General features: G+C 37.3%; 1 protein-coding gene across 1 annotated transcript in view; it reads left to right on the plus strand.

Annotated features, from left to right (window-relative positions):
• The first annotated feature begins 431 nt into the window (after positions 1-431).
• The window catches only part of SEMA6D (semaphorin 6D), a 130,181-nt gene continuing 109,912 nt past the window's right edge, over positions 432-20,700 (plus strand). Inside the window, exon 1 of the mRNA XM_031555304.2 lies at positions 432-492. The gene's annotated coding sequence lies outside the window, so the exon portion shown is untranslated. The remainder of the gene's footprint in view (positions 493-20,700) is intronic.

Genomic DNA, 20,700 nt, shown 5'->3' on the forward strand with positions numbered 1-20,700 from the left:
CTGGAATAAAAATCAACTGTGTTTGAGTATATGCTTCATTATTTTGGGGCTGGCCAGTAGTGTGTATTTTTGTTTTTTTGCCTTTTTTTTTTTTTTTCCGTGAGCCATCTTTCCAACATAGTTTATTAAATCGATCATGCACTGTTACTTCTCCTGGTAAAATTTGTTGGCTTGCCTTCATGAAAGGACAGATTTTTTTTTTAATAGAAATTACTACATGGGAACCAGTGTTCAGATTCACAGTCATTTGAAGATTCAGTATGCCTAGGTTGTTGCATTCAGATCTATTTCAGTGGTCTTACCATTAAGGCTCCGGTAAGCATTTATAGAGCAAATATTCCATGGGTATTAGGAAGGTGTGATTAAAATAATCATCTGTCTAATGAATATTTTCCTCTGATTTTTTGGCAGGACTACCCATTTGAATTCATGCCAGCCTCTGCAGGGTTACTGATGCCAGCAATTTAAGGATCTTCGCATCCAGTCTCAGTGGTAAGATCTAAAGCCATACTAAAACACATTAGAATATTGCTGTTTTCTTTCACGTTGCACTAAAACTGAATGTGTGTGGGGAAAAAAAATGAAGTATTTTTCCTTGATCAATACAGAGATATGAGAACATGCATTGATCTGCAAGAGGTTGAGCTCAGGACACGAGATCTGAGCAATTTTCATCAGAGTAAAATCAGAAAGGTCACTTTTTGTCCTTTCTACTAAAGTAAACTGCTCTCAAAAGGTTTGATATTGTACATTTTGAAGTATGTAGCCATTTACATAAGGTTGGTGGACAGGCTCCAAAGAGAAAGTAAAATGCACAAAAAGGAAGTTCAGTAGCTTCTTCTTGCTGAAACTGAGCAAACAAGTTGTAAAATTACAAATTATTTTTGCTTCTGATGTTGTCTTCATTGTAACTAGTCTGTTCAAACCTTGAGTCATGTTCTCTGATGCTGCTCCCATACGTTGTGCTGCTGTGGAGATTTTGCAAAGAAATGTAATGTTGTTGCACTTTGATGCTCAGAATTTCCTGCTGTACAGGAAAAAACTTACAGCTGTAATAAAAGAGAAAAGGAGGAGGTTATAGCAGAGTCCCACAGTACTTTTGGTTTGGTTTGGGAGATATTGTATAGGAAACTGTAGTTGGGTACTGCAAAATAGTTCTTTTACAGGAAATATGCACTTCATATGTGTTCAGTTCTTCTGGTAGGGAAAATCTTATTTTTAGATTATAATGTTATGCTTCATGCTTTTTTTGTGAGAATTATTCTCACCATTATGCCACATGTTGCATTAATCATTTTTGGACTTGGAGAAGTAGTAGGCAAGGAGACATATCAATGCATGCATACTCTTCCCCTTAGCATCAACTCTCATGTGGTGTTAGAGGCAGGATGTGGACAGCCCTTTGACTTCACTTAGGCCAGCTGGTTTTAGTTCACTTTGAAGACACAAGTACCACCACTTCCAAGTCCTGCCCATTCTAGGCTATGGAAGAATAAATATTTTTTAATAGATTGCCCCTCAAAATTTAGGATTCTTCTAATGTGGAAACAAAACACTTATTCATCATTCCTCAAGTAATTAAGTGTCATTAACCAAGTAGTTCAATAAAATCTCTGCTTCAGTTTGAAGATGTATTCAACAACAATAGCAGCCCTGTCCAATCTTACTCTTTTCATATGAAAATGAGCATAGTAATGTGTTATCATGAATCATCAAGACAGATTACATTTCATTATTGCTGGGTAACTTTTATAATGCTGAAATGTGTTCCTAATAAAGGATATTATCTTCCTCAGAGCCTACTGCTCCTTATCAGAAGTAAAAGAATACAAAGTTTATATCGCGTTACTTGATCACACAGCCAAGGTGAAGAACAACAAATTACCAAGGCAGTTTTGTGAAGAAATAATATGATTCTTGTAGCACTACTCTAATTTTTTCAAATCATTTTTTGACACTGCTAAATTCTGTATGAAAGCCATTGTGGCTCTGCCAGAGAATTCATGGCAGCTAGAAGTGACTAGATATGAACCACTAGATCTTTTTCCCCTGAAAACAGAAGACACTAATGACCTAATGAATGAAAGCTAAAGTGTGTGTCTTAGCTGAGGCAAATGAAGATTCACTACAAGTCATCAAAAGCCAAGCCCTGTGACAGAACTCCTGTTCACTGTAGCAGTAGTAACTCAAGTAACATATTTAAGCACTAAAAAGTATAACAGTCTTAGCTAAAGATTTCTTAGGATCTAGGAGAAAAAGTTGAGCATCTGTATGTTTATAAGGACATAATAGGAGACAGGAAAAAGTTGCACGTCCATGTTTTCTGTAAATGTGCAACAGGTGTCTCGAGGATTAGTGATCTTCAGGGCATGTTGACCAGCTCACTTTTGCAGTAAAAAAAAGAATTCAATATAGTACATTGTACTGTGTATTATATGCATCTAATACAGGTAAAGGGTGTGTGCCTAAGTGTGTTAAAATGAGGAAAAAAGAAAAAGCTCCTTCTGACTGCATTTCTTTTTTTGACCATCCCTTCACCTTCATTTCAGCATTCGTATGGTTTTTGTATTCATACTTTATTATATTTTCTTGAGGCAAAAAGGTTTTCAATGAGAACTTGATAAATGTCCATATTAAAGTGGATCCTCTTTTTTAATTAAGTTCATCTAAATTTAATTTTGCAATTTTACTTCAGTAAACTCATATGACTCCAGATGTTGAATGTGTTTTTCCCATTGGTGCTCTCACATAATTGTACCTGTAAAAGATTTATGACTTAGAGAGGCATTTCTGAAAACTTCTGTGTTTTCAGCATATGTTTCATGGATGGCTAGGAACATGAGCAATTAGTATCCTAAAATATTGTTCTGCATTCAGGATTACTTCTAATAGGATATTACTGTTGTTAGCCTGAACTTAAAAGGAATAATCAGTTTAAAAATACATTGTTATCAAAGCATTTCAAATGATACATGGCTATGGCCCCCTCCAGAGCTTTTAAAGATGAAAGAGTAGACTTCAGAAGGTATGGGATGTCATCAGGTGTAACTAAGAATTATTTGCTTTAATTAAAGAAAACCCCAAACAGTTTGTGTGTTTTGGGGCCCTTTCCTTTCATTACATCTGCTATGGTAATTTGTTCAGTGCCATTTGAATGTTACTTGAAGTTGTACGGGATGTATGGGAAACACATGCTCAAGTGCTTACTGGTCTTAAAGACTTCATAATACTTTTCACTAATTTTGCTAAAACAAGCAATAACTTCGCATATTAACTTAATATCTTGTACTTTTCTTCTCTATTTACCAGTGTAAATGATTCTTAAGAATTACCTAGAATTTATCCCTTAAATCTAGACTTATCCAGTGATGTTGTACAGAAGTTACTCTGAAAGTAATGCCTCCTATTTATTTCCATGGAAACTACAGCAGATACAAAGAGCACAATAATACTATTTGATAGAGCAAATTCTCAGATACAAAACACTGTTTTTCACCACTATTGCCTATGCATTTTTGCCAGTGATGGGTAAGAACCTACATGCTGCAATTGTAAAAGGCTGCAATCTGGAATGTTGCTTGTCTTTCACATTGCTGTCACCACTGCTGAAGTGCATCACTCACTTGCTCATTGTGCTCACATCCACTGTTTGGTCTCCAGATATGTTCAGCAAGCATCAATGAATGTCAGTGGATGCCATTTTTTTCCACCTGGAGGAATTTGATTCCTCACCTTTGCTTCATCTGCACTTCATTGTCAAATGCTGTTCTATCAGACTGCCCCTCTGCTGCCATCTGTCACATGGCAACAGAATGTAACGAAATATTGGTGGGAAGGTTTACTCTCTACTGCTATCCTACCACCATCAGCCTCTGGCATCATGGGCCAACATAATAAAATAGGAGACATTACTTTTAGAGCATCCCTGAGATATGATACACACCCACATATAATGAAGGCTCAGGTTCAAATCAAAGAAACATACTCTAATTAAACTTTGTGATAATACTGTAAAGAAAAGAATTCAATTTTAAAAAGGATTGCGTTTTTTTTCTTTTACCCTTCAAAACAAAATCACTTTCCTCAAGATTTTTTTTGCTGTTATGAGCACTCTAGTGTATTAATTTGAAATATTTATCTATCCAGTAAACTCAGTTTTGAGCATTTGTGTCAATTCTTATAGAATACAAACTGCTCTAGGTGGGATCAACAGCCTGTGACCCCAGGTTCTTTTGGAGATCTGTTAAAAACAAGTAAAATTACCAGTGCCAAACATCAGTAATGTAAACATCAATCTGTTGTCTTCTGTATTCCTACCAGCCTCCATAATGTAACTTGGCATTTACTAAAGAGTTCTAATCTGTGTTGCTATTCTTTGGTCCATTTGTTAGGTAGGAGTATGTGTCCTAGAGGTCCCGTTTGCACTAGAGATTTCAGCACAAAGGAAAGCTGCAGAGCAGCAACCTCAGTGACATTCTGTAGGCAGTGGAGGAAGTCAGTTGGGAGAGTTTCCTCAGAGTAAGCCCATGAGTCCTGGATGTTTGGCTTTTCTTTTGTGCTTTCTAGTAAAAGATGACCTTCTAGTGAAAGTTTCACTTCTGTGAGAGTTAGTCTAGGCTTTTTTCTTGCAAGAATGATCTTTATGCCAGTTTTCTAAAAGGACTTTTCTCCATACATCAACAAAGAGTGGAATTTTGCACCATTTTCTTTTCCCCCAGAATTCTCAGTGATGCTGGGTTAAAATAACTGCAGTACATAAGGCAACGCAAGTCTATGCTTACAAAATTGTAGCAGAGAAACTCAGTACATCACTTAATTTCCAGCAGAAAAAAGAAACGTAACAATCCTCCATTGGGTGAAATGCTTCTGAGCTTTAAAGGCTTTGTGTAGGAGTCTGGATGGGACCCAAAGAAGGAACACTTCAGAATTACAAAATGACACAGTTTATGTTATTGTTAAATTGTCAAGATTTCTATATATTTGTGAGATGGTAACCATACAAGATGTTTTCAAAGACACTAACTAGAGAAGGATATGTTAAACCTGTAATGTCTTAAGAATGGTTAATGACTGCCTGCCAATACAGCTGAATCCCACTGGGTAATGGGGGAATGCCTACCATGTAAATATAAAGGGGGTTATTTAGGAGACCAAGTGAGCTGTGAATTATTGCCTAGGTTGTCACAAAAAAAAAAAAAAAAAAGAGAAAATGAATTGTGAAGAGGAATAAACGTGTACTGAGTTCTGAATAGCTTTGTGAGACTTTTTTTGAAATAGATGAGAAAACTTAGATACACTCTCTGCAAGAAGTGATATCTGTTTTGTCAGATTGCAAATGCACCAACCAGCTAGATTGCTGTGAAAAAACCATTAAAGAAACAAAGCTGGGTTATTTTTATGCTTGATAAATGCATGCATTGGAGAAAATAACATTTTTGTAATAACTGAAGTAACATCTGTGTTGATTGAGGTTCCAGTGAAGTAAGTGGGAGCCCTTCCACTGGTTTTAAGGGGATATAGACTGAATCCTTGGGGAATAAGAACCAAGAGCTGGATTGACAGGAGAGGTTGCAATGAATACCTTCCAAGATCAGTTGAATTGTGCATCGTTATCACAGAGCTGATAAACTTGGAAATTTAAAAATGATTTGTTACTGAATATGCTAAAGCTCGTATCCTGAATCTCAGATGAGATGGAAAAAAAATGGAAAGATGTTTACCTAAATTATGTAGCTCACCTTTCTGTTCCGTTCAGATGCTCATCACAGACTGTGGGGAAAAAATACCAGGGGTGTTTGGGAAGGGATGTCTTGGGTTGGAACTTCCTGGAAACTCAGTAAATTTAGATCCAAGTACACAATGTATTAGGACGTAGAGAGCACATTGCTTCTACTATATTAAACTAATACAGTCTTGGTATTTTCTGTTCTATTACATAGTAACTGGAGCTTAAGACTCTTCTTATCTCTTTAAAGAGAGTATACAAGTTGTGTAAGTATGATGACAGAAAGGGCATAGAAGATGAAAGTAGTGTAGGTCAGCTGTGTTGGTTTATGGTAGCTTTTCGTACAGCTGGTTCCTTTAAGCAGGTGAAGCTCGAAACAGTGTTTTGTTTTTGAAAGAGGCTTTGCAAATTAAAGCTTTTATATATATCCCATTTTCAGCAAAATAAATAATATATTATGCAAACAAGAACTGAAGAAAAGAAGAGCCAGTTCATGGTTGCTACAGGCACAGAAAATAATACTTGTCAAGGGATTGGCTTTATATCTTTAATTAAAAAAATGTTTGAGATTTCAGTGCTGAAAATGAACAGATGAAATTAGCAGGAAAAAAATAAGTGTTTCATTATCCATATTTGGAGGTAGAGTAGAATTCTTCTGATCTCCTCTCAGTTATTGTTAGTAAGGACTTTTGCTGCTGAGCTGAGTAATTCCAAATTAAATGATCTGTTTTTCAATATGAATAAGATTGTCTTACCAGACAGCTTACATGTAATCAACTTAAATCGCAGTTTTAGAAAGAGATGAAACATGTTAATGTAATTCCCAAAATGAGAAATGAATACCTGATCAACCTCATTTTTCTAACATAGAAAAATAGTACAGTATTTTAGCTTTCCCTCTTTTGATTTTTGGTGATTTTTGTTAAATAGAAGACATGAGGTGTGTCCTTGTTGTACTGTATGGAAAATATTCTCTACATACATACACACTTTTCTTATACTATAATTCCATTAATATTGCAATTTCCCTGAATATTTCAAGGATTTTACAAACTGACCTATTTCAGAACACTAAAAGATAAACTTAACAGAATGCATTAGGCTAACCAAATCGAGAGGGTGGGTTTTGAACAAAAATTATTGTGTAGTCAAATGTGATGGATAGACATGTATTTTGAATTATTGCCTTACTTTTGTTTTGCCTGACAAAGGTGAATGTGAAAAAATAGTCCAAAAGTAAGCCCAATCTCCAGAGAGCAGAGAGATGCTTATGGTAGTGAAGAAAGCGAGGTAGAGTGGAATTTTCTGAATTTTCTTCATATAAATTGTGTGACATCAACAGAGAATCAGTGAGATCTTAGAGAGGGCAGCAGGCAGTCATTTGGGTGCCTTCTGCCCAATTTGGGCTATTCCTTAACTATGCTGCTAAGAAAAAAATACCAAAAATGCTGTATCGGAGGAATTATAATATAAAGGCAAATCGGTAAGAAATCTTTCCTGTATGTGCTGTATATTCATAAAGCACTGTGTTGAAAAACCTCTTTAAAAAAAAAAAAAAAAAAAAAAAAGTTTATACCAAGATCCAGGTTAAGGGCCTGCTGGATCTCCATGACATGGACTGATGTGGTGTTATTGTAACCTATAAAAATAGAATATTTTTTCATTCATGAGAATTAATAATATACAATACAATAAACTGATTTCTTATTGTTTTTATTACTAAATGTTCATAGTCAAAGTGCAAACAATGAATAGTGACAAAAAAAAAAAACACCCCAGTGGTCCTTCAATTGTATCCATTACATGTTAGTGCAGAATTACTAATGAGAACGTATTTATGTATAAATAAATCTTTTATCCTCGTTATAACTGCGCTGTGTTCCTACAGTGAAGTCATCTACCCAGAGCTCCTTATGGGTTGAAAGCCTCAATAGCCTCTTTTATTTATTATAAATATTGCATACTAATGTTAACAATGTCATTGTGTGATGTCTCAATGGAGGATTATGACTTCATGTAATCAGCTTGATGTCACTTCTCTCCTGCAATGGAGTCAATTTTCCATACAAAGTAGATGAGAATCACTTATTCACAAGCATTCTAACAAGTATTTTATATATATGTATATATAGTACTAACACAAAGCTAAGGTAGAGAAAGCCATAAAATACAGTGTTAAAATTCAGTGCTTAATCTATCGCTTTTGTATGCAGTGAAATTTATTTTAAAGTTAGAAATCCTCATTTCCCCCCAGATAGTATTTCAGGTGTGAAATATACAATTTTCAAGTGTATTTCCAGATACAGTTATATGGAACATTCCTGAAATGTGCATGACTATAAATAACATAATCATAAAAATGGTTTTGCGGCACCATAGCAAGTGCAAAGAGAGGATAAAGTGTATTTGTATTAATGAGCAAAGAGAAAAGCAATCTTCCATCATCTACCAGAGATGAACGGCACATTGGGGAATAGGGGCCCATCTCGAACAGCACTTATGCACATGCTTAACCTCAATTATTGCATCCACGGGACTTCGGTGCAATCTTAAACTTAAACACCAAGGGGAAAAAGGAACTAAAGCATTGACATAAAGACTCATATTTATATAATAATGCAAAATATTAAGTAAACTGTAGCACAGTCATTTGTGATGCATGAATATAGATATCTTGTAATATTAACATAATACAATTGGATCCTTAGCTCTTGAACGCCTTCAAAATAATTTATCTGAATGCTCATGAGAGAAGTTCAGGCTAAGATGAAAAGCATAAATCCACCTAACAGCCAACAAATAATTCATATGACTGTCTGAAGACATGTTCAGAATACAGGATTTTATGATAACGAAAAAGCAGAATATTCCAGCTCTTATAGAAATACCAGCTATTCATTTGTGTGTTTGCAATTTACACAAAAAAAAATCAAATTAAACAAGAATTATGCTAGAACAAAACTCAGAAATTGAGTTCTCTTTAATGGAATGGGTCAGCCCTGATAGAAAATAATGTTAGAACCAATGCTATCTTCACATTTGTACAAGATAATGGTTGTGGCATCATATAAGCCAGCACAGGCTCTGAAAATGCATGAATACTTCTTAGGAGGAAGGAATGTGTGATACTTGAGTAATACTTCTCTTTCAATTATCCTAAATTTATGGTATTTTCATCAGAATATTTATTTTATCTGCTATGTAATCTTTTATGATGTGCCTGGAAATCTGCAACAGGCAAATATTTTTATCTGCTCTGCAAATGTATTCCTCAAGAGCTATTACTTCATTTAGTAAAAGAGATGATTTGTTGCTGCGAGGAGAAAGTTTGGTTAGGAATCACGTGTGGTATTTTTGCCTGTGGTCACCGTGATGATGTGTGCCAGTTTGAAATGTGAATGAAGTGATGGGGAGAAAGGAGCAGGTGTAGTTTCAGCTTGCTATGGACAGTGTGGGTGTCAGCAGGTACCACGGCAGGGACATTGTCATTGGTGCCCAGGTGGGTGTAGAAGTGTTTACCTGAGGAATTAGTTACCTCTGCCACAAAAACCTAGACATTGTTCAGTTAAGTCCAAAATGAGTCACTTCTGGGCTTGCACAGGGCTCTCTATACTACTCAGAGAGAACTGAACAATTTTGTTGCATATAAACAAAGCTAAAATTTCCATTACCTCTGACTTAATTTCATTTTGTGCTACTTCCGTGGGGACTGTCCGCCTTCATACAGTCAAATATATTGTAAATATTTACAGGATTCGAGCATTTGATCACAGTTCTTTGAGACTGCGCTGTGCTCAGTGTGGGCGGGGGCAGGCAGAACAGTGTCTTGATGTAAATAAGTGACATGTGAAGCTCTGAACTTAGCCAGCTTCAGAATGGTCTGGGAAAACTATTATTTCAGTCATTGAAATTTCAACGTTAAAAACTGAAGGGATTTTCCTTTGAATTTCACACTTACCTGTTGAAATCGTGTAATAATTCTGATTTTGAGAATTCAAAAATGATTGAAAACAGGTTTTTGGCTGTTATGACACCCCCATATTTCAGTCTGTGGGATGCGTTTCTAACTGGATTTCCACACATCACAACAACAAGCAAGGACCCGAGCTCCCCATCTGTGAGGGAATTCCCCATTTGTACAGGTTTGCTCTGGCCGCCTTTGTGGACTTGAAAGCAAAGCCTGGGTGGGAGGGCCTGGAGTTCTCATCCACTGGGCTTTGCTTCTGATGGAGGCCCATTTCGGATTGCCCCCAGCCTGCGTGGTCGGGCTGTGGCTCAGCAGGAACCTCCTGCCTGGCAGCGGTGTTGGCACTGGGCTCAGATTACAGCCTGACTGCACAGCCTCTCTGCAGTGAAAGCAATGCATTAAGAGTCCTTGTAAACAGATAATTAACTTCAAGCTTAATTATATGTCCAAAAATTGTCTGAAAATTGATGTTCTAAAAATTAAAAATTAAAAACTAATTGAAAATTCTTAGCTGCGCTCACCATGCTCATTAGGAAAATCCTCCCCCCAAAAATCTCCCTGAAATAAATAAGCATCCACTTTCATCAAGGAGCCGTATTTAGATTCCAGCTCAACGTGCAGGAGAATTTAATGTAATGTTCTCAGATCAACTTGGTATCTGTTATGAAAATAACATCAGTGGAAAGGTCATTTTTTTGTTATTTTTTTTAATCTTTAAAAATGTAAAGGAGAAAGAAGAAAGTATTACTTGATAAAGGAGGAAGGCAGTGCTTTAAATAACTAGAACAGTGATAACGCAAAGAGCTTCTAAGTAAGTATGAGGTGTGAAGATTTAAACTCCAAATGAAAATTATATATTCACCAGGACAGCTTTAAATTTTGTGAGACAAGAGTATATTTGAGAGTTTTGAGCAAGGACACGTAGTCTTGCCATAATTGAATATGTACCATATCCCAGAAAAAGAGGAAAAATAACAGCAATATCTAAAATGTTTTCACCTTGACCAAAAGACTTTGATAAGCTAGCAGTAATTTTGATTCCACCACAATAAAAGAACCTCAGAATTTGGACTTTGATAAAATTTTTCTGTTGGCTGGGAAATTTGCCTTTCAACTGTGTTTGATGTGATATTTGGTTAATTTTGCCAAAATATTTTATGCCAAGTACTGCTATTAAATCTTTTATGTTGCAGAGATTTTTGTCAACAGACACCCAAGAATTAGAGTTTAAGTGGAGTTAATCACTGAACTTGGAGAAGAGAAACACTGGGGGAGTACTTCACTTACACAAACAAACCACCACACAAGCTTTAGCCACTTCTGTAATTATTACTCTCTTTTCAGAATTGTTTAAGCAAAACATAAAATCTGGCTCCCCCTCTGATCTCCATTCATGTTTAAGACTTGTAGAACCTATTAGAAGAATGGGATAATTAAAAGAGAAAAAGCCATGCGTTTGCTGTGGCTGCTGATGTATCAAGGCTTTTGAAGTCTACTTTAAGCAATTACATCTGAGTGCTTCTTTTGGAAGCCTAAGAAATAACACAGAACTCTCTAAGATATCACTGTTTTCTGAATCTTTCAGATCTCTGTAAATACCATCTATCAGTAGAATGATAGATTAAATGCTAATCCTTTTTTCCTTCAAAAATGAAACTTAAAAGCAAAAACGATCTCCATGGAAGGAAATAGTGCCCATCTCTTTTCCCTATACCCTCCTGTGTGTTCAAAACAGATTTTAAAATAATATTTTTAATTGGTGCTTGTGGTTTCATTTTACTGTTTGATTTCTGTTGCGAAGTGAAGTCTCTTATACATGCAAAGGTAAATATATATTGTGAAGGTGTGGTGCAGTGTTTTTGTTATTACTGTGTACTCAGGTGTATGTAATCACTGAGTTAGATGAGGTCTGTAATGGGAGCTGCCAGTAACTGTAGGGTTTCAGCAAGCAATCCCTTTCCACGTAGAGAGAAGTAAGGGCATTCTTGTACTTGGAGAAAACTAACTAGTGTTTAGCAAATATTACTGTGGTGTTAGTGAAACTCTAGCTTGTAATTCTTAAAGCAGGATCTATCCATCATAATCTGAAACAGTGATCTGCAGTAGTGGAGCGACTGGGATGTGGGGGAGAGAATATGTGACACATATCCAAGGTAAAAAAATAGATCACAGCCTGACAATAGGCAGCTTTTGCTGCCTAATGAAGGTATCATTCTTAATGAGCTTGTCCTCCTGCACCACAGTGGATAATGATCACTAGGCCCTGGTCCAACTAGGAGGCACTAGGGCATAAAGGGATGGATACCATTTTCCACTGCAGATTCTTCAGTGAAAATGATTTGCCCTTTGTTTCTTACTCTCCATAATAATCAGTATCACAACTCTGTGTCCAGTGGCATCTGGCTGTGAAAGTGACATCCGTGCTGGCGAGTATGTCTACAAACGGAGCAGATGACATGACAGTCAGCGCTATAGCAGCATCATGCCTATAAGCTTGTAGCACACTATCTTAAACAGTGGCAAAAACTTAAAACATGGAGCAAAGTCAACATGCCCATGCCCTACAGTTTACCAGGATCAGCTGCAGGCCATGCCCAGCTTGGGTTTTGCATGTGGCAATAGGGAATGTCCATTCATTTGGTAACGTACACCTGATCAGAAGGGCCATGGAGAGCTGAAATGCACAGTGGGATCCCAGCAGCAGGGTACAACAAGGGATGCTGATGTTTGTAGGCTTTCTTCTGGTATGCTAATGGCTCCTTGATAAAGCTGACATATGTTAGGTATGGCTTGGCAGCACAATGTAAAACCTCCCAGCACAAATTTTACAAGTAATTGTTCTTCCTGGATGCCAAGAGTTTTACAGGAACAGTAGGTCTAAGTAGCACCCAGAAATATTAGCTTTCTCACTGCTTCTCTTTGGCTGCCACTGTTCCTGCTTCAGAACAAGCCAGCAGCTAAGGTGGCCAGACCCTCCACCAGGGAGCTAGCTGTTCTGCCAAAGGCAGAAGTCAGGCAAGGAGCAATCCCAGTGAGGCAGTGGGTAAGAAATCTTGTGCCTACAGAGGATAGAACAGACATAAAAGTCATTCTTCTGCTCCATTGCTTCTTGAGGAAGGTGGTGTGACCTTCAGGAATGTGTATTAAGGAGTATAAATATAACAGCTTTCTGAGCTGTTTTAAGCATTTTAAATGTTGTTAATCGGGAAGAATTTTTTTCCAGGAAAATTCTTCCAGCAGAGACACATCTATCAATTACTTAAAAATAGATCCCTGAACTGAATTTTCCAATTTAAAAGTTTTATTTCAAAATAAAACACTTGGTCTCGTTTTCCCTGAGGTAGCTCTGATGTTTATACTTGGTTTTAGTCGTAAGGGTGGCAGTGGTGTGGAGCAGTGGAGCCCCTCTCCCTGCTCTCGCCCACAGTTGGTGACTACAGCAAATGCATAAAAACAGTGCAGTTCACTACTCAGTTCCACCAGTATCTGTTATGGGGACGGTACAAAGGCAGAAATGAGGAAAACAATGCAGAAAATACCTATTTACTTTTTAGCTTAGAATGTTTTCCTCCTTGTATATCTGGGTAACAGCATGTAGCCAAGGCTCCTTTAGCAGTTGTTGCTGTGGAAGGAAACTTGTGAAGAAAAATCCCTGTATCCGAATTCTGAGAAGTCCAGACAAGCCAGGAGTGTCTGGATTGTGCCCCCTTCTGAATCCACAGAAACTGAGGCTTGAGTCCATCACTAAAACCTGTTGTTAGTATTCCCATTTTTGCCTGAATCCTAACATTCAGCCTCTTTTCTAACTAGATGTCCAGCAGATGCAGCAGTGCTATCCTGGCACAGATACATAAGCAGTGTTTTTCCATCCAGAAGTGGAAACAGGTGCTCGGTAATGGCTCTGAGTTCCCCTGAAAGAAGAGCCAGAGAAACTGCCGTGCGTCCCCTTGTCTGTAAAGTCCCCCTGAGACTTTAACTTTGTTCACATCAAAAGGTTTTACCCTCCAAAATTACTGCTCAGTTAAAAAGAGGAAAGATGCCCTTTGCTACTTTTGCCTGAAGCCCAATATCTTCCTGCATTCAATAGCAGCTGTGGCAGTGCTCCGCTTAATACAGAGAACATCTGGGCTGCCTGCAGTTCTGCAGAGAGGTGTCAAAAGTGTCATAGACATCCTTGAGCAAAGAAGGATCTTCACGTTTATTGCACAGAAGTGTCAAAAACAGCATTATTGAACATCAGGTTCCAATTTGGCACAGAGAGTATAACTCTGAAAAGATGTGACAAAAGCCCTTCTAGGAAATTGCTACTTAGCATTATTTTTTCATAGTTTCAAATTTGCATTTAAAGGAAAGAACAAATGGGGAGCAGCTAGGTAACCCTGACAATGAAAGCTGCTGTCATTCAGTTTTTTGGTGCTTGCTTTGCAACCTTATTGCCGTCCCCCAACTGACTGAGATTGATTAAATCATTGTCATCATCAGTGAGATGTGCTGCATTGATCCAGCCTCACTCCCAAAGCCAACCAATGTGATGCAGCTAATTCGGCATAATTGAAAGTTCCAGCTTCAGAAGGTCACTGAGCTGGACCAGGATACAAGTTACCATTTTATCCTTGGAACAGGGTCAACTCTCCTGATCACATATGATGGGTTTGTGTCACACTCTTAATTGCTTTTTCACGGTTCATGTAGGGTAAATCCAAGGTTTTATATTTTGATTGAGTTTTTGTGGTGGACAGAAAATAATTATTGCCTTTTTTTTTTTTTTTTTTTTTTTTGTTCTAGCCCAAAACACGTGGCTCAGCTCTTGTTTCTTACTTAATTGTGCTTAAAGTACAATTTCTTTAATAAGACATTCAGATCAGGACAACTAATGTATTTAGATTAAAGGGTGGTATTATGATACACATCCTTAAGTATTTAAGAAGGAAAGTGTAGCACTAGTTAAAAGCTGTCTGGAACAATATTGAGAAGAGCCTCCTGTCTTCTCTTCTCTTACCACATCTCTGTTTCCCATCCTTTCTTCCATTTTCTGCAATTCTGTCCTGTGGTTGGAATGCTGCAATTGTGTTCTCAAGCTGAACCAAATTTGAGACCATTGAGTTAAGTAAACTCAAAGGTCACACAGTCAGAGGACAGAGGAGTTGCAAGAAGACAGGCATCAAGACCGAGTTGACAAGTTGTTAGGAACAGCAAATGTTACTGCTAAAATGCCTCTGAACAGGAGCCAGGTTCCTGATGAAAGGTACCTTTAGGAGAATGGCTATCAGGTCATTCACTTCATGCTTAAGGATGGAGACCAAAATCTAAAGCCGCTTTCAAAACGTGTAGTTTATGTAAGCAGTACAGTGTGTGTGCATATTTTAAACCTATTTCTTATAAAGAAAAACAGTCAAACATTGAAGTGTTTGGCAAAAACCGTTTCTTTATACTTTACAGAATCAAGTGGGCAAAGCTAGGAATTTAGGTGGGTCTATCAAGCTGTGTAATTGCTTTGTTGGCCCTTTGCTCATAATGAAACTAGCAGCATATCTTTTATTTCCTTCCCTTTTGTTAAAAAGTCAGCATATTCCAATAGCTTCCATTGCTTTCTGTTTCAAGTGCAGATCAACACACCAGCTTTCTAATTATGAATGTCATGTGTACTTCGTCACAGAAGAAGAGCTTGATAGAATCTTTTGAGCAGGTTTCGTTTGGGGTTGTTTTTGGTTGATTGTTTTTTTGGGAGCATGTCTTCTATCAGCTATAAAGAAAGCGAGAAAATGCTAATGTGCTGATAAATAAGATAAAGGACAGCTGTGGTACTCCAGTGGGACACTGGCTTGACACTCTCTTTTTGTAACAGATTAGTGTGCCTTAGTATTGGAGTCATTCAAAAGTGATTTGTGGGGAAGGGTTTTCACAGAGCAAGCAACATACAATTTTCATGAGTTTGAGAAAACATTTTTTATGGTGATAAACAAAACAGTGAGTTAAGACAGCTGGCTTAATGACAGAGTGTAAGATATTGGGGAAAAGAAAAAAAAATAAAAAAAGCAAATCTTTCTATAGAGTTTTAAAACCCCAGTGTTTGGGCATTAGGATAGAAATAGGAGGTAGGTCTGTGCCAAATCTGTAACTCTTTTCTGAAGTCTAATCTATGCCAAAGGGAAATAACTATCATAATGCAATAGTTCAGATTGGTTTATGTTTTGTAAGTCTTTCAAAAGTTTCATCCTAGCAGCTTTTAAAATAAAACTCGCAATCGGCAAATCTCACTGGGTTCCTATTTATAGCATCGTAATTTTCAAAGAAAGCAAATCAGGCAACAGTTTTGAACATGAATAATACTGCTCCCAGCACTCTGCCTACAGCCCACACATTGTGTTTTTTGGCACGATTGTGGCAATTAAAAGAAATAAACAGCTCTTTTTAATATTTTTTATACATAAGCTATTAAAGTCAGCGCTGACACAGCTGGCAGAGAAACTCAGCGAAAGGTAAACATTCTGCTCCAAATGTAATATAACATATTGTTATGTTTGATTGTTAAAATGTGATCTTTCTGAAAGTATATTTTAAAAGTAGATGTATTTTGTTTGTTTCCTTACAGAATTTCAAATATATTGATAATTTTTTAAAAAATTAGCCTGTTAAAGAAATGATGCAGCACTAGTCATTTCAGTCAATGGTTTGTTGAATTTTTAAAAATGTCCTTACCAAAATTCAGGGATGAAAATAAGGTATGGTGTTTTGTCCTTCAGCAGAGTGTAATGGTATCAGCCAGTAAAATCAATTTATTTTAATAAAATTTTGTCAAAAGCAGGAAGTAATAAATGTCTTAGGGTACTTTAAAGGAAGAAAACTTCCTATAAAAGCAACAGAATTAAGATTAGCTTAAGAGTTGCTTCAGCGACAGCTAGAGGTTGTCTGATTCCTTGATCTAATTACTATGAGCATGTGTGAAATGAGATTGTGGAATTATGGCATGTGCTTTGTTAGAACAAAGAATGCAAAGATGTGTCCTTTAGGTAAGAATAAATGAAAACTATCTGTCGCGTATGTCCTGAAGTCCTCAAGCTCCTTTTATTTTATATCCTCCTGTGTGTGACAGCTTAACAATGAAAATGTGCCTTTGGCATTTTATTCCCTGCGGGAGGGAATGCAGAGGGAAACCAAGAGGAGCTGGGGGCAGGCAGGCCTCCGATGTTGTCCTCGTGTAGGGAATGACAGGAAGCTTTTCCAGACCCTGTAGGTTTCAGTACAGACTAAGCTGGTAGGATGTGAGTTTGGAGGGGCATTGCACAGCTTTTCCGTCAATTCCGTAATCTTGATAGCCGTGCCCCACACAGTATCCTGATGAGCATGTTGGTAGGTTTGAGAGAAGTCATATACACTTGAGCCATGGCTAGCATCTTGCTGTTCTGAGTTTCAGGGCAAGCTCTTTGCCAAACACAAACTGATGTTGACTAAGTAGATAAGTAGAGAGCAATCCCATATCAATTAGCTGCATTACAGACCCTCGAGGAGCAGCAAGTGCCCCTCTCTGCTATTGGCAGTACATATGGGTTAGACTTCTGGAGCCACTGGTATTTGTTCGTCTGTGCTCTGCGAGCGTTGGTGGCAGCCCATGGTGGCCTGCAGGCAGGGAAAGGTCCTCTCTTGGCTTAGTCCTGGTAAGCAGATCCCTGCAACTCTTCCCTCAGAGCTCCAGGTGAGCTACTGGAGATCCTTGTAGGGCTGCCAATGGGCACTGTGTGGCATGGGTGGCAAGCTCTGCATTGCTGCTCTAGCCCAAAGTAAGTAGGAAAAAAAGTATTATGCTATTTAAAATATATATATATATATTTTTATGTATCTATCTATCTATATATATATTTTAAATAGCATTATATATATATATATATTATATAGTGATACAAAGCACCATGGTTGCTCCTATGGATTCTGTATTAGGCACACGCAAAATGATCCACTGTCCAAGATCATTCTATGCCTGTTCAAAGCAAAGAGGGGAGAAGGAGGAAAAAAAAAAGGGGGTGGGGGAGAGAAATGCAAGGAATCAATGTTTGCTTAATAGGAAAAGACAGGGTCTGTGGGCACAGAATTATAATTCCAAGTTTTCTAAGACTATTAAAAAGAATAAAAATAGAGAGGTGGAAAAAGCAATAAAATCTATAAACATTAATTCATAGCCTGCTTTTTTTTGAAGTGTATGACATTTTTGTTCCACAAGCCCACTAATAGAGTTCTAAATATGAGTGAAAATAGCGGATTGCTTTTTCCATTTCTGGAATCTATATCTTTACCTCTACACTTGAATAAAAACATTAACCAAGGGACAAATACTTATTTCTTTTGTTTATGCTCAGCCCCAGGTACTTCTCAGCTGAAATCAATAATTAAAATGTTTATTAGCCATTGTAAGTCTTACGAATGCAACTTTGTTATCCAGTGATTATATATATTATCATGGATATATGAGGTATTTATGCTTAGACTTTTTAGCAAATTAACAGAATTTGGGGGGAAAAATAATGTATAGCATATTTACTCGGTAGATACTGTGCTCACTTGAGATTCACACACACACACACACACACGCATGCATATATCTTTCCAGAATTTTAAGCAGTAGTCTGTTCTTAAGATGAAACAGATTCACACAGAATTTATTTAAAAATCATTATAGCAAGCATGGGGTTTAATGTAAAAGCTTCTAAAACATCACAGAAGAAAGGTACTAAATGATTGCAGGAAGTAGGACTCCTGGTACAACCAGAACTTCAAACACTGTCTTGAATGAATATGTCTCTGATAAATCAAAAGTACTTGCAGTGCCTACCTGAGGTTACATATGTACGTATACACATACAGAACAAAACAGTTTCAGTGTGTATTTTAAAAGAGAGATTGAGACTTCAGTATTAAAATATATATCTTGGGTAATGCCTCTGCTGTTGTCTGTCTCTATTATTTCTCAGTGATTGTCTGCTATCTCTACTGTTGTCTCTGATGCTAACAAAAGAAAAGCGTTACTATAAAAATCTCTTAATTAGGTGAATGCCATTTCTGTGTCAGATGTACATTGTATCAGCATGCGAACCCATATTCAAACTGAATGTTTGGGGGCATGTTTTGGATAGAAGAGGAATAATCATGTGTATGTACACTGCACTCTGTTACAGACAAAGGTTAAATAGAGCCACAATTCTGATTCTCTTCTTCATCTCTTGCTCTGACCAGGAATGCTTTTCTTAAGCGAATACGGTATCTACCAAGTAAATACGATACTATACACAGTTTTTCTCTCCAGATTCTATTAATTTGTTAAAAAATCTAGGCATTAATATTTCATATATCCAGCTGGCAAGGTGCTGACAGGCGTGTTACTGCTTTGGCAGGCAGCTGATGTCGCAGGCGGCTGCTATCCCCTGTGTCCAGCCACAGTCCTTAGTGAGACTTGCTCAAGCACTGCTGGATTCCTCCCCCAGTCGCAGATCTAAATCCACAAAGCAAGCAGGTTCACAGACTGGGCTGCCCCCATGCTCTTCTCTGTATGCTGCTGGCTCTGCCTTGGAGTACTTCACTCTCACATACATACACATTTTTCACTCCATGGCTTTTCAAATGAAATGCCTTAGTTTAACGAACGCTTGAAAAGCTCTTCTCTGAACCCCTCCTCAAAGCAGCGTCTGCTATGATACCTCAAGAAGTCGCATCCAGGGACAGCAGGAGCTCTATGATAGCCAAAATGAAAGGTGGAGATTTTGTTAAACTTTCAGATGATTTTGGAATCGTTAAACTGTGAAATAGCTATTTCTTTAGATTGTGTTTTTTTATACCTAACATTTATTCCTCTTCATCATTCCCTCTTTTTGCTTCTCACAGCTATCTGTTGCATCTTGCTTCAGATGAAAGTGTAAATTCTGAATAAGTCTTACCTTTTCTGCTTACCAACCTAGCACAGTGAAGCCGATGGCAATGTCACTGCAAATAAATCAGCTCAATCAAAGAGGACATAGGTGAGCTATACCCTTCTCAGTGTGAACAGTCACCAGATATAGATGAGGCTCGTGCTGTAGTCCAGTTTATTTCTTGGGAATTGTACTCTGTGAACTGTGCTTTAGGATTAATTTCTTATGTTAAAGCTTATGTTATCCGAGAGGCCAAATGAATACGTCCGTATTTTGAAAGAAATTTAAACACATTTGAAAAGATTTAAATATTCAACCCTGTGTTTGCAAAAGTTTGGATAGGAAGCTCATGATTAAATATCTGATGTAATGAACAGAAATGAGAAATTTCTAAAGGCTATCCAGAATTTGCAGTAATATACCCTCTATTTTATTGTCAGTATGGCAATGATAATACAAATAAAATTCTTCTGTCTCTGTGGGTGGGCTTGCTCCACATTGTGATCAGATCTGGGCCTTTTGTTTGCATTGACAGTAACCTGTCGAAGTTCCTGACTGGCAAGAAGCTCCTTCAAGTTTTATGAAGGACCAGAGTACTGAAAGACTACATGCTTCTGTAGTCAAGGGCACTTTGTAGGCAATGACTCCTCTTAGCAAGCAGTGACAGGCTGAATTTTGCATCCCTAAATTAGCTTCTGGTTAAATTTCTGTAGGCTTCTGAAAGGATAAGTTTTAAATTATATGTATTTTGTTAGAAGCTGAGCATGCTAACAATATGTCCTTCTCTTTGTTTTATTCACTGTTGCAATGTGGAAATAAGTAGCCCAGCTAGAAATGTCTGCTATTTTGAGTCTGATAATGGAAAAGTAGAACAAGGTTGTTATTTCTGTGTTTGCATTTAATTGTCAAAAAGTTTAGCTAGAATGTAGAAAAAACATTTGTGCTGTATAGAAACTGAGAGATGACTGCCATTTAATACTCATCCTCCCTTTTTCTTTTCAGCCATAAAGGACACGCTTAATGCAATACTGATAGACTTAGACATACCGATGCCAATAGACTTATATTGATTTTCAGAGTTCTAGGTACATTGCATGCATCTGTCAAAAACT

Source organism: Meleagris gallopavo, chromosome 12, assembly GCF_905368555.1.
Source record: "Meleagris gallopavo chromosome 12, MGAL_WU_HG_1.1, whole genome shotgun sequence".
NCBI lineage: Eukaryota > Metazoa > Chordata > Aves > Galliformes > Phasianidae > Meleagris > Meleagris gallopavo.